This window comes from Filicampus tigris, chromosome 22, assembly GCF_054856515.1.
Source record: "Filicampus tigris isolate MCC_2025a chromosome 22, RoL_Ftig_1.0, whole genome shotgun sequence".
Classification (NCBI taxonomy): Eukaryota; Metazoa; Chordata; class Actinopteri; order Syngnathiformes; family Syngnathidae; genus Filicampus; species Filicampus tigris.
The window spans coordinates 5,901,144-5,915,440 of NC_141238.1; the positions used below are offsets into that span (position 1 = coordinate 5,901,144).

General features: G+C 45.7%; 1 protein-coding gene across 10 annotated transcripts in view; it reads right to left on the reverse strand.

Annotated features, from left to right (window-relative positions):
* Positions 1-14,297, reverse strand: part of LOC147126649 (semaphorin-3C-like) — a 95,368-nt gene that overhangs the window by 73,260 nt on the left and 7,811 nt on the right. For all 10 annotated transcript variants that reach the window (XR_015084649.1, XR_015084647.1, XR_015084648.1 and 7 more), the window contains exon 3: positions 13,535-13,596. The gene's annotated coding sequence lies outside the window, so the exon portion shown is untranslated. The remainder of the gene's footprint in view (positions 1-13,534; positions 13,597-14,297) is intronic.

Here is a 14,297-nt window from a genome sequence, read left to right on the forward strand (position 1 = left end):
TCGCAAAGTTCTACGGCGAGGGCCGAACGTGGAAACTTTAGAGCGTCAAATATTAGTCAACCGTCTCGTCATTATTCCGTCCCACATCCCCCGTTCACCATCGAGCCATCAATCATCCTCAGGCGAGTCTCCATTCTTTTCGGGAGCTTTCATGCTCACTTTGCCACCCGGGTGTGCAAACCTGGCAGCCGCCGTGACATACAATCACGGGGATAATAAGCGCTAATAAGTGCATAAACAAACTCAAAACAAAGCGAGCAAAACTGACAGACACCAGCATGTCAAAGTCGGAGCACAACCAAAGCCCGTATGCGAACTTTGAACCGAACTTTGCGGTGACTTACAAGGTAGCCGCAGGCGGTGTAGCCTCGCGCAGCAGGACTCGTGTTAAAACCACAGTTTGAACATCCGCCGCTAATTGAACGAGCTCTTCCTGCGGGCAGCCAAGAAGCCGACAACACCGGAACATCCACGCGCCGACGGAGCCGCGCAGATAATTGCAATCGCCTGGTTCAGCAGGTGTGACGCCGCGCCCGCTTCGATTCGATTCCGTCCTGATGTCATTAAAACGACGTGGGGCCTCGCATCCTGAGGCGGGACAAGCCTGCCGCAACTCAAGACTAATTCAGGTCCAACAGCAATCGATAGTCATTACAGGCAGCAAATGTGCCGTATTCCCAAGATGGAAGTGGCCACTATTTAGGAAAAAGGGGAGCACAGAAATCCACCCCCCCCCAAAAAATTCTCAGTAGTGAAAAAAGAACACCTTCAGTTTTTGGCGGGAGTGACTGTTGCGTATTGATAAACAAACCGGAGCAAATGTTGGCGTGGAAATTTGATAACGCTCACAGAGATCACATGCCTTAAATGTCATGAATGTAATATGGCCGCAGATGAATGCATCAATCGTGAACCGGTGGAGGGGGCGGGGCCGCCTGCGGTGCATGATGAATCGATACCAGAAACAAACAAAAATGTCACACGCGATGGAAAATGGAGACAAATCCTAGCCGTGTGATGAAAACGGCCGCAACGGTTTGACCGGGAACGTGCTCAAAATAATTAACCCCGTTTTCATTTGTTCTAGATAGATGGCGATCAAATGAAAAGCTCGACTGCTTTTCAGCGATATCCCTTTTACAGTTGACCCGACAAGCTAACAATGGGGAAATGACTCGATTTGTTCCGGGGGCTTTTCTATTTCTTAGCTAGCTTGGTTCAGAACACATGCTGCAACAATTCCAAACCGCATTAAAGAGAATGAATGGTTGACAACGGACTAAAGCTCAGAAATGCGCGCTTTCGATTAAGTTGTGATTGAACTAGTGTTAATTAGTGCTGTCAAACGATTACATTTTTTTTTTAATTAATTAATCGCGAAATGTTCCAAAATTAATCGCAATTAATCCTATTTTTTAACTACAATTTTTTACGAACTTGAGTAAAATCTAAAAAAAAATTAAAAAATTATATTCCGATTCAAAGACTATTCCAATAGCTTTCTTTGATCCTCGAATACGATTCTTTTCCTGTAAAATGCAACAGTTGAACGATACACCAAAGACGTCCAACTAATACGGCATTTGAATTTGTCCGTGCAAAGCGTGCAAATTATTTTGGATTTCTCCAATGAGCACCAGTCAAGCAACTTTTTAAAGTAAAACTATGTCAAAGCCCGCCGTCTTTGCAACAGTGACTTGTGACAGAGGTCAGCTGCTAAATAAAACGGAGTTAACTGAGTTAATTTTTTTTTTAGTGCGTTATGAAATTGAAATTAAACTCCATAGTTAATGCTTTCATTTTGACAGCCCTAAATGATCTTAAAGACTCGCCCGCAGGATTTACCAAGTGCTGCAGAGACCACTGAGTGCCTCCTAGTGCTTATCTCACCGCCGATGTTATGAAGTGTCATTGTGTTTTATTCCCACGAGGCACCCAAAAGGCGCACGACTCGTACGAGGGCAAACAACTCACTCTGCATGCGGAATATGATCCGTTTGCACAAACAGGAGGGATTGTGACGGCGAACGCCGAAATGACTCGCGCGATTCCTTCTGCAAATGGACAGTCTATCCTTCAGTGCCTCGGCACACACCGCAATTTGTTTTATCTGGAAGCCTTCACATAACACACACGCAAGCATGGCTGTCTACACACTATTCTCCCTGGAACAACGGTGTTCCCTGCATTAGGGAACAGACAGTCAGCGGTGTAATTACAGCCTGCGTCCTTGCTCTCCGTTGGCTCCCGAGCCTCCCGCATGTGCCCTTCTTTGGCATTATGATCCAATTGGAAATTAAGTAGGATTCAGAACAAAAATCTAACCGGAATTGAAACGTTTTTATTCATAAAATAATATATAACTAATATTCCTTACGAGGGATGTAACGATGAATCGAACATTGATTAAAAATAAATTCTAATCGATTAATCGGTTTGAATCGCCTGCTAATTTCATTCGATCGCTACTGCCGCATTTAGTAGGGGCGTAAGGATTAATCGAAAATCGATTCAAAAGGGATTTGAGCCGATCAATCGAATAATCGATTTGGATCGAGACGAATCGAACTTTGACATCTCAGCACTCACAAGCCACTTTACAGCAGCAGCTAACAAAAGGCAACACAGCTGGGTCAGAAATAGAACATACTAATTTATAGTGCTAAAAAAAATGATATCTTTCATTTTTTTTTCTATTCCAGATGCATAGCGCATTTTGAATGTGTAGATGAAATTACGCGCTTGGCGCTTGTGGATGGCTGCAGCACCACACTAGCGCACAGAGGCAAGGACGGTAGTGATTTAAAAAAAAAAAAATCGAATCGAATCGAAAATCGGTAACTGAAAATCGAATCGGAGCTTCGGCGAATCGTTCCGTCCCCATTCTTTACAAAAGTCAAACCACATTGTGGATGATTATACGTGGATTGTGCTTGGATTTCTTGGCCAAGATTTGGTAACTAAATTCTTTCCAAAACGCCGCTTCGAAAGCAAGCGGGTCGATTCAGATCGCACATTCGCACATGTACAACGGCGCGGCGGGAGATTTCGCCTTCCTTTTTACATTAGTGGCGAATAAGTTGCGGGGGGGGGGGACCTTCCTTTTGTCACATGTAGCCATCCTGTGCAAATCAGATACCTTTTTTGAAAAATGGACGACGGCTTGCATAAGGCCTCCCGAAATGTGTCCTAATGCAAAACGATGACGCGGTAAAGGACAAATGCTTCCGGGGAGATGAGAGGAAGAAGTAGGTTCTAAAACCTTCCGACATGTTATTTATAACCCCCCGCCGCGGATGTTGAAGATGATAAAAGCTCCGCATGAGACGGCGAGAGCCTTGAGAAGGTTGTTGCCGTTCGGCGGACGGTGACCAAAGCCTTCAGAATTTTCACTAAAATGTCAGGTTGAAGGAGCGCACGGATGGAAAAGACTCACACTCAACTCGATACGAGTGGGCGACGAATTTGTCCATTTTTTTTTTTTTTAATTAACTATTTATTGGATATAACAGGTGGTTTAAAAAAATAAAATAAAAAAATAAAAAACACAGCATTTACCTATGGAATCATCGCAGCCATTCGCCAGGCTCTAAAACTCGTTCAAGCCGCCATTAAAGTGAATTGTGCGTTCACAGGCTTTAAGTACAAGGCTGCTCGGGCGCACTACTAGCCACTTCTGCGATTGATTTTTTTTGGGGCGGTTTCGCTCAATAAATACATCTTTTGCCCTCTTAAAGTGATTGGAAATTGATCAAAGATGAATGGTGTGAGTAAGCGGTACAAAGCGCATTAAGTTGAACGAGCCAATCATATTCGATTCTAATTCTGTGCATTGCAGTTGTGGATTTGGGCCAAATGAAAGGATGGATGTGATTGCCATAAAATGGAAAAGTAAGATACGGTTGAAGCAAGACTGTGTCATCTGTCAGTTTTTGTTGATGATGGCGGCGCCGTGTGGGCAAAAGCGGTAGTGTTTGGGCAAACGTCAACCACATTTACCCATGGCGTGAAATTCCGAGCTCTCGCCGGCCTGCAAGTTGGACGGAATGACATTTCTATTTCCAGTGGATGAATAGCGATGAGGTCATGATATTTCAGGATATTTTTTTTTTTTTTTTTTGGTGCGCCAGGGTTGCGCCCATCCTCCTCAAAGTTGCTTAGTGCCAGTAAAAAAAAAACCCGATACAGACCCCACCCCCAGGGCATGACAAAAGTCCCATTCGACTACTTGTAAGTCAATGTTTCATCAAAAGAGATGTGGGGGAAAAAAAAAAAATATATGAAGGCCGAATTCTTGCCCGGTGCTGCTTTAAATATGTATTAAAACTTACAGGCCCATTTCATCCATCTTCAAGCATTTCATTTTCGAGTGCCGCCAACAGAAAGGGGCATTGGGATTCAAAGCAACAGACCCGATTAAGCAATCATAAAGCGGGCTAACTGGTCATAGTGGCGGCACTTCACTGAGGCCATAAATTCATGACTCCCTCAAGCATGCAGCCCATCAGCGCATTCACTTGGCGCGTGTTTGCGTGGGGGGTGTCCCGATTGGTGAAGGTCAAGCATCTAGGCCGGGGGGGGGGGGGTTAAATAAGCGAAGCTTGCTGGGAATATCGATTGACAGTGTTTACAGCAGACACCGGCGTCATTATCTCCCTAATCGAAAATGGATTTAAAATCGGTGCGGCCCGATTGATCGATTTCGATTAATCGAAAATGGAGTTGGTTAAATTCATCTGGAAAAATCATTTCAGATCAAATGAGGCGCCTGCGCCAAACATCATCGCGTTGGTGGATGGCTGCAGAACCACGCTAGCGCACAGAGGCGAGCGCGGTGGCGATTTTTTTTTTTTTTTTTTTTTTTTTTTTAAATGGAATCGAAAATCGGCAGCTGGAAATCGAAAATCGAATCGGGGGCTTGAGTGAATCGTTACACCCCTAGTGTGCGTTGAGCTTTCAAGCAAAGTAGCAATGATCTAAACTCGCCTAAAACACTACAACTCACAAACTATTACATAATGAATTTGCTTTTGTCGGATTAGTCCATAAGAGCATAACCGTGACTCAAGATTTCTCTTCCCAATTGATGGAATTTATTCCATTCAATTCCCGGGCCAACGTGGCAGCGACAAATGGCCGCCATTACGCCATGCCGGCCGGGGCTCTCTTTGCACTTTGGCCTCAGCCTCCTCGCACTTGCGATCACGCCGGACATTCATCAGCGGGAAGACGAGGCGCCGATCATCCAAGCCACGCGCAAAAAAGACATCACAAGTTCCTTAATAGAGTTAGCGACCCGGAAAAGTTCACCCCGGCGTCCATTTCCCCCCCCCAAAAAAAAAAGTTCATACAAATGGAACGAGAAGGATGATGCGCTCGGTGGGCGCGGTTTGTGCGCCCAAAGCGGGGCGGGGACGCACCGACGAAGCTGGCGAAGCGTTTGGGGGATTAGCGGATCGGCAGTCACCTGGATGAATAAATCAGATATCACAAAGTACATTGTCGCCTTTTTAATCTCCCATCCACGGAGCGTTGCGCCGTCTTTGATAAATATAGCCCGCTAATCCACTCTCCTCGGCTCTTTTGCCCGATCGCGTGTTCCTTTAATCCACATTGTCCCGCATTGTGGCGCCCGGGTGTGTTTTGACAAGCGGCGGGAAAAGGAAATGGCAACGGGCGAGCGGAGATAGCGCGGCGGCGGAGGACGAAGGAGCCTTTGTGGGCGTCAGGCGAAAACGCGCTCATTTCGCACCGCTGGCCTTTTCCAGCTTTATCGATTTTATCGGGCGGATTCGCCTTCTGCCTCGCTTTGGAGGGCTTACGAAATGCCGGCGAGACTTGGGGGGGAGAGACATCGGTAAGTGCTTTTTCCATAATGTCAATGGGCGAAAAAAAGGGGCGCCGGCATACTTCCTGCTTATGAGAAGTGTGACCTAAAACCAACGGGTTTTTTTAAATTTAAAGCAGCACTGGGCAAGAATTCGACTTTGATTAAAAATGCTTCACAACTCTTTTGATGAAACATTGACTTACAAGTAGTCGAATGGGACTATTATTATTATTATAACGCGCTATTATTGGTGTCATGGCAGTAGCCCCCCCCCCCCCCCCATTTGAACAAAATTAAAATTCATGACCTCATCGCTATTCATCCACAGGAAATAGAAATGTCATTCAGTCCAACTTGCAGGCCAGCGAGAGCTCGGCATTTCACGACACACGGGAAATGTGGTTGAATTTTGTCAAAACACTTCCGCTTTTGTCCACACGGCGCCGCCATAATCGGCAAAAACTGACACATGACACAGTGTTGCTTCAACACGGAGACCTGATCCGTCAAAGTCTAGAGACGAAGCAACAACACCCTGACAAAGGCCAAAGTGAGGATCTGTACTGAGTAGGGATGTAACGATTCATCGAAAACCGATTTAAAGTCGATTCATCCCGATGAATGGATTTGATGATTTGAAAAATCGATTTTGATTAAATTCATTCAATTCATCTAGGAATTGATGTCTTGAAACCTTTTTTTCATTCTAGACACATTTTGAACGTGTCGATCAAATGATGCTTTTGCCTTTGTGGATGGCTGCAGAACCACACTAGTGCACAGGCACAAGCATGGTAGCCATTTTTTTTTAATCGAATCGAATCGAAAATCGGCAACTGAAAATCGAATCGAATCGGGGCTTGAGTGAATCGTTACAACCCTAGTATTGAGGCTTTCTATTGTTTGGGCTCTAAAGACCGAGGGCCTGGATGGGAATTCTTTCCGATCTCATCCTGAGGACAAAACTCGATAACTGCAACTGCTCGAGCTACGGCGAGAAAACTGTCAGGAAGCAGAGAGCCAAGGCTCAAAAGTATGCACCGAGCTAGCGAATGGCAAATAGCAAACCTTATTACGTCGACAAGTTGCTGCACGCCTCCGAGGTCAAAGGGCACCACCATGCACCGCTTGAGGAATCGGCAGAAACCAATAAAGAATTACTTGGGAGGCTGTGATTGACAGATCTAATATCCGCGTCAAGCGGTGCTCCGCGGTGGCCTGGCGGCAAATCTGTCGGTCGCAATAACAGCAAGGCCGATGAAAATGGAGAAATCGAAACAGCGCGGCGACACAATGGGAGTGAACGGCAACGGGGAAACGCCAAACATGACATCACTGCATGCTTAGCATTTCATGCTACGTGTTCAGGTGGCTCTCGCCGCCGCCGCCGCCGCCCGGAGGCAAATCGGCGGCTGCGAAGACGCGCTAAGGTCAACTCCAAATATACAAGCACGAGAAGCATAGAGGAGCTTGCCAAATTACCCCCCCCCAACTCCCCGCCCCCCCTCTCTGGCTCCACATCAGATGGAATTAAAAATGCAAACGCAGGAGCTATACATCCACGCCCCAAGGCCTAGCTTTAGCATACACGCAACCGGCTCCAGGCAGGAAAAGAGGACAAAAGACAAGCTAGCAAAGGGAATTGCTAATATGGAGTTGCGTCATAATCGGCTTTCAAGTAACATTTCGGGATTGCTGCCTAAATGGGACGCCGTCTCAATCGAAAACGTTTGGATCGAAATGCACAAAAGTGTGTCGGATCGGTTCCGGGACTGGTGTCCCCTGAGGACTTTTCCGATACACCTCTCGCGTCCAAATGTTGTTGTGGCCGAGACATCTCCGAGGACTGGCGGCAAGTTTGCATGGACGGCAGAGGGCGCAATTGATACGAGCCCCAACTAGCTTGCAACCATTTAAACCCAAGCTTGAAAAATGTGCACATTTTGTCGCTCATGTTAAGAATGCTCGATTATGGAAAAAAAAAAAATAGCAATCGTGATTATTTTGGTAATCATTGATTGTTCAAACGATTTTTTTGGGGGGGTACAAAACTAAATGTCTAAATGTTTAAAACAAAATAAAATGACTTTTGAAAAGGTGCAAATGTATAAATTCAACTATGATTTCCTTGTGTAAACAAACCGTCTGTTGGATATAAATTAACATGAATAATCGTTTTGTACGGCGATGCCAATTTTGTAATCGTAGCGGGCAATAATCGTAATTGCAATTGAATTTCGATTCATTGCACAGCCCTAACTCATGTTACCGCTTTCCCCATATCAACGAGCACTTGAGTCATTTAAATATATAAATGCTTGGGCTAAGCATGGCAAGGTAAACACGCCGCTTACACGGCGGCATTCCAGCGATTCACTCAAGCCCCGATAACTCGAGACGATTTGAAAAAAATACAAAATAAAAAAATTGATCGATTGCATCGTTTGATCGGCACAGTCAAAATGTGCTGTGCATAATGAAAAAAAGGCTTCAAGGCATCATTTTCTGGATGAATTCAATCGAGGCCATTTTCGATTAATCGAGTCAATTGATCGGGGCGAATCCATTTCGAGTCGATTTTCAGTTACCGATTTTCAATTCGACTTTTTAAAAAATTGCTACCAGGCTCGTGTCTGTGCACTCATGTGGTTCTGCAGCCATTTTTTTTTCCAAACGGTAAAAGAGAGTCTTGCAATTAGCGCACTACTAGGGCGCGGCGCACCTTCCGGGCCTTGTTAGCGCCAGCCTCGAAAAACCTGTAATTGAAAGTGGCAGAGAACTGGCGGGCTGCGCGCTGCAAAGGCGGCGTTAGCCTTTTGGCGTTTTTGACGCGCAATTGGCGTCCCATCCCGCGAGACTTTGGAAGATTCTTACATTGTCAGAAGTCTCCGAGCGGCCCCCTCCGGGGGGGGGGGGGGGGGGGGGAGTCTTAATGAAGACGAATGCGGGGGAATCCATTTGCGCTATCTTCCCTCCATCTGGCCTGGACTCGATTCGGCGCCGCAATTAGCAACTCCCCCGGAGCCAAACGCCCGGAGTTTTTTTTTTACAACTCCTTTTCGCAATCGTCACAACTTCACTTTGTTGTTCTTTAGCTCGAAAGGCGACCGAACCTTTTCCCTGACTGCTACCCGTCGAGGCAGAAAACTGCGTTGTACCCAAATATTTCAAAACGCTAGCACAGCAAACCCTTCCTTTGACGTCTTCCGCAACACTTTTAATCGGAAAATATTGCCATGCTCGAAAATGAAGAGCTTGGTTATTTCCAACATTTTTTAAGCTCAAAACCGCAGCACCCCAAACGTTTGATTTCTCCTGCAACCCGTCAAAGGAGACCAATGACATTTCAATTAACAAATTGATCAAAAATGGATTACTCGTGGCTAGAAATCGAATTATTTTCAAACTGCAGAATGTAAAAAAAAAAAAAAAAAAGGGGCGATGCCATCCTGTCGGAGACGAACTCGGGTAGCCCAAAAAGCTCCCGTCCCCGACTTGTTGACTCGACAGAAAGAGCAAGCCAAGATGGCCGCCGCCCAGCCGGACGCGTAAATACAGGCCGCCGCACTCTTGAAGTTTCCTTGGCGCCGACTGCTTATTGACTACAAGGCTCTCCGGCTCGGATTAGCGCGATGCTAACAATTAAGGGCACAGTAATGCACTGCCTGGAGGGGGGTGGGGGCGCGGGGTGTGTGTGTGTGTGTGTGTGTGTGTGTGGGGGCGGGGGGGTCCGCCGAGACCGCGCGGCCTCAAGCGGAGGAACCTCAGGGTGGCCCGTGCGTGCATGGCAGGGGAGTTGATCAAGAGGTTTGCCGAGGCTGTTTGTCAGGCGAGGGGGGGTGGGGGGGGGGACTTAATTAAGTGGGAAAGGAAGCAAGCAAGTTCATTATTTACTAATTGCTTGGCAGTACGCGGGCTACAGGCTACATTCATTATCCTCGGGCCTGGAGAAAATTGAGAGCCGGTGGGGGATTTGAACTCTCCGGTATCGAAGAGAGGCAACGCTTGAGACAAACAACGCTGACATTAATCCAGGTCAAACTGACAGACAAGAAGTATTGGTGGAACTTAACCGCCACGCAAAATGGTGTGAACTCAAACCGCATTTGGAGCAGGGATGTAACGATTAATCGAAAATCGATTTGAAATCAATTGGCCCCGATTGATCGGTTAATCGACAATTCATTTTAAATCAATTCGCCCCCGTTAATCAATTAATTGAAAATCGATTTCAAATCAGTTTGCCCCGATTAATCGAAAATCGAGTTGCTTGAATTCGTCTAAAAAATTATGACTAATTTTTTTTTCCATTCCAGATGCATAGCACATTTGGAATGTGTAGATCAAATGGTGCTTTTGCGCCGAACATCATTGAGTGTTGCGTTTGTGGATGGCTGCAGAACCACACTAGTTTTTTTTTTTAAAAATCGAATCGAATCGAAAATGGGGAACAGAAAATCGAATGGGGGTTTGAGTGAATCGTTACATTCTAGTACATGCGGCTGCTCTAAACCAAAATGGCCGACTTCTTGCGTCACTTATGTTTTCTTTTTTTTTTTTAAAGGCAGTAATCGAAAAATCATTGGTGAAGCGCGTGCAGCGATTGCGCAGCACGTCCTGCAGCCAAGTGACTCACCTGTGGCACCGAGACTGACGGACGCGCTCCACCAGCGTGGAAGACCCCCTGCCCCCTCGCGACGTCCAGCGTTAGCTAGCGCGCACTGATGCGGGACGGTCTCCAGGGGCGATGGGGCGGGGTGGGGGGGTGGGGGTGCATGAAAGACATTTCCGCCAAATGTCAAGCACGGGGCCCACATTTGCACACTTACGCAGACACATTAGCGCAGTTGCGTAACGCGTCCGCTAAAATATTGATCAAGGCCGGAGAGCACTGAAACACGGGGATGCGGCAATCAACGGCTCCTGACTGCAAATTCTTATTTTCATGTTGTATCCCGCATTACACCCCCCCCCCTTCGCGCTGCTGCAGTATAGCCCGCCCATGGGTGATGGCTCCCTGCTGCGCGCGGGTGCGCCGGGCTCGCACAAGCTTGTCAGGAGTATGCGGCGTGTCGGCAAATGCGGAATATAAATGAGGATTTCTTTGTCAAAAGCGCCGAGGACGCTTGTATAAACGAAGCAAGGTCAGAGTCGCAAGAACGCCGAGCGGTGTAAAAAAAATAAATAAATAAAAAAAAACGCAAAGGGACTTGCCGACGTCAGTGCAGAGCTGAAGAACATTTTAGTATTGGGATTGCTTTTTATTCTTATTCGAAAAAAAAAGAATAATAATAGTAATAATTTTGCATTGATATCGTAACAGTTAAAAATGACCGAAGCAGTTATTAAACATAAAAGGCTAAGTTCCTTCTTTGAGTTATTAGAATTAGTGTCGCAAATGAATCATCTTCTTTTGACTTCTCGATAGGGACGTAACGATACACTCAAGCCCCGATTCGATTCGATTTTCACTTCCCGATTTTCGATTCGATTCGATTTTTTTTTAAATGGCTACCATGCTTGTCTGTGTGCACGAGTGTGGTTCTGCAGCCATCCACAAACGCAACACGCAGTCATTTGGCGCAAAAAGCATCATTTGAGCTACACATTGAAAATGTGCAATGCATCTGGATTTAAGCAACTCGATTTTTCGATTAATCGGGGCGAGTCGATTTTAAATCGATTTTCGATTCATCGTTCCATCCCTACTTCTCAACGTACTCAAAAATTCACATTTTCTACCTCAATTTTAGGAGCCTCATAAACGAGCCCCCAAAGCAAAGTAGTGATCTCCGTGAGTAAAAAATAAATATATAAATAAATAAAATCGTCACTAGGGCTGCTCGATTATAGTAGAGTAAGTAAGTTCCTTTTGGACCAAATAAAATTGATAAAATTTGTTATTCAAAAAAAAAAAAAAAAATTAAAAAGGTGCAAATGTATAAATTCAAGTGTGTTTCCTTATGTCATCAAACATAGGGCGTTGGATATAAATGAATATTAATAATCGTTTTTTCACGATTATGCCAATTTTGTAATCGCGGAGTGTAATATCGTATTTGCAATTGAATTTCGATTAAAGTCGAATTGAACAGAAATTCCGACTAGAACTATTGAGACAACGGGAGCTTCCTGATGACGATTTCATCCGCCTCGTGGCAAAGACGCAATCCTCGATTCTTCGTCGCTCTCGAGCATATTCCAACGCATCTCGGAATATTTACGGGCGGGCCCCCGGGGGTGTTTTGTTGACGCCCCTCGGCAATAGCGAGAGCCGCGCGTTTCCTTCAAGCCGGCTCGGCCGGCTTGCGCCGTAAAGCGCCTCGCCGCCGTGCGCCGCAGCCCTCGTAATGTTTTAAGCCGCGCGACTTTGTTTTACAAGGCCGGCGAGCCGCGCCGAGGGAGCCCGTGTTATTATTTGGGGCGCTCGCGGCGCCCCCGCGCGAGCCGGCCCGCCCCGCAGCTGAGTGACGGAGATGAGATTGAGATTGTTTCAAAGAATCCGCACTTTTCGACAAAGTCTCACACCGAAACGCCGGCGGGTAGTCGAAGCGAGCGGGAGGTCTCTCCCGCCCCCCCCCCACGCTCACCCGGCATGTTCACGGATCCCCTAATTGGGCTTAATTAGCGTTTGGCTAATTAAGGGTCGCCATGTAGCGCTGAGTCATGGAAAGAGCCCGATTAGAAGTCTCTTCGGAAGCCAAATATGCAGCACACCTTCGCTTGTGGTGTGAGCAAATGTTTCGGGACTGTAATGAGGAGAGCGAGTCGAGCATTAGCTCTAGTGTGCTTTTATGTCATCGAATCGAATTTTCGATTAATCGGAACGATTAATCGTGATTTTTTTCCCCCCTTTCGATTAATCGGATCGATTAATGGTGGGGTTTTTTTTCAAATTGCTACCATGCTTGTCTCTGTGCACTAGTGTGTTTTTTGTTTATCAGCCGGGCCGATTATCGGCGCCGATATTCAGTATTTTGACGAATATCGGTATCGGGCTTTTTTAAAAAATCTGATGGCCGATAGTAAATCAATTTTAAAAAGTGTTAACTTCAAGGAAGTATTTATTTAAATTTTCTGTGAACTTTAAATGACTTCCCTTTCAAGTGTGTAGCGTACAATGATTGGAAAAAAAATAATAAATTAAAAAAAAAAATTCAACATTACGCAAATCTGAAAAATTGATCAATAAACATATCGTCGCTATCTCCCATTTTGGAAACTTGTTTCATTTTCACATGAACGCGAGCTCTGGGTAAACATCCGCTCGGCGCCAAAACACGCGAAGCAGAGGATGCGCGCGATCCCTTTAGCCTTCAAACTTTGATGCCGAGGGAGAGGTTGCCGCCGCCATCAAGTTTGATGGGAATTTCCGAATAGCTTTTCCGCGGCCGAGAGAACGTCCGGGGCGAGCGCTGCTGCGGCGACGGGGTGACGGCTGACAAATGTATTTATTTATTGAAGTGAGGAGACGGCATGATGGGAGAATTGAGACTGACCCCTCTTCCCCGTGAAAAGGAGCACAACCCCCGAGGCAGGAAGGTGGCACACAAAGAATGGATTGCGCACGCACCGTTGCGGGAACGTTGCGCAACCGACGGCCCTCTTTGCATTCATGACTCACATTTTTAGACAATGCTTCTTTTGGAATTTTTTCTTTTTTTTTTCCCGGGTACAATGATGTCATGTATATTTGAGGCTTACCGTCGTTAGGAACTCAAGGCGGCTTTCAAAATGTCTGCCCGTGACGACTGGGCTGAAATGTCCTGCGGAAAGAAAAATAAATAAATGAATAAATATACATACGATATACCGATATATGAAATCAATTTATTTGCGAAAATATATTCCAAAATCAATTTCAATTAAAACAGTTTAGCATATAAAAAAAATGGACTGTTTGGGAAAAATAACGCAAATTAGTATTTGCTTAATTTTGGAAATAGAAATGCTATTCATTTGTTCAAAAAAAAAAAAAAATTGTAATGTCTTAAGGAAAAAAAAAAAAAGGGTTCTATATTATTTATTTTAAATATATTCAGAGGTGCTAGTATTTTTAGTCCATGTTGTGTCCTCAACTCATTCACTGCCAAAGACGAATTTCACGGTCAAGTCATTCGATCCCGGGAACTTATATATTTTTTTCTTTTCTATTTTTTTTTTTCCAACCTTAGGGTAAAAGAGGGTCGGAAATTATCGGTCAGTGACCGAGTTAAGTAACATTACACAAAGGAAGCAAAGCGACGGTTGCGCACGCACGCGCGTCCGCGGTTTGACGGCGCACGGAGACGACGAGAAGGTCCTTCAAGGAGACTCTGGGAGTCATCTCGCAAATGCGTTGTGTCAGAACATCCCCTTTCTCTTTGCACTTCGGATGCATCGGGGTGGGGGTGGGGGGGGTCTGGGAGGGGTTTGCGGGCTGGTGCGGCCCAAATGCACCGCACCGACACTTTTGTCCACGCACTCG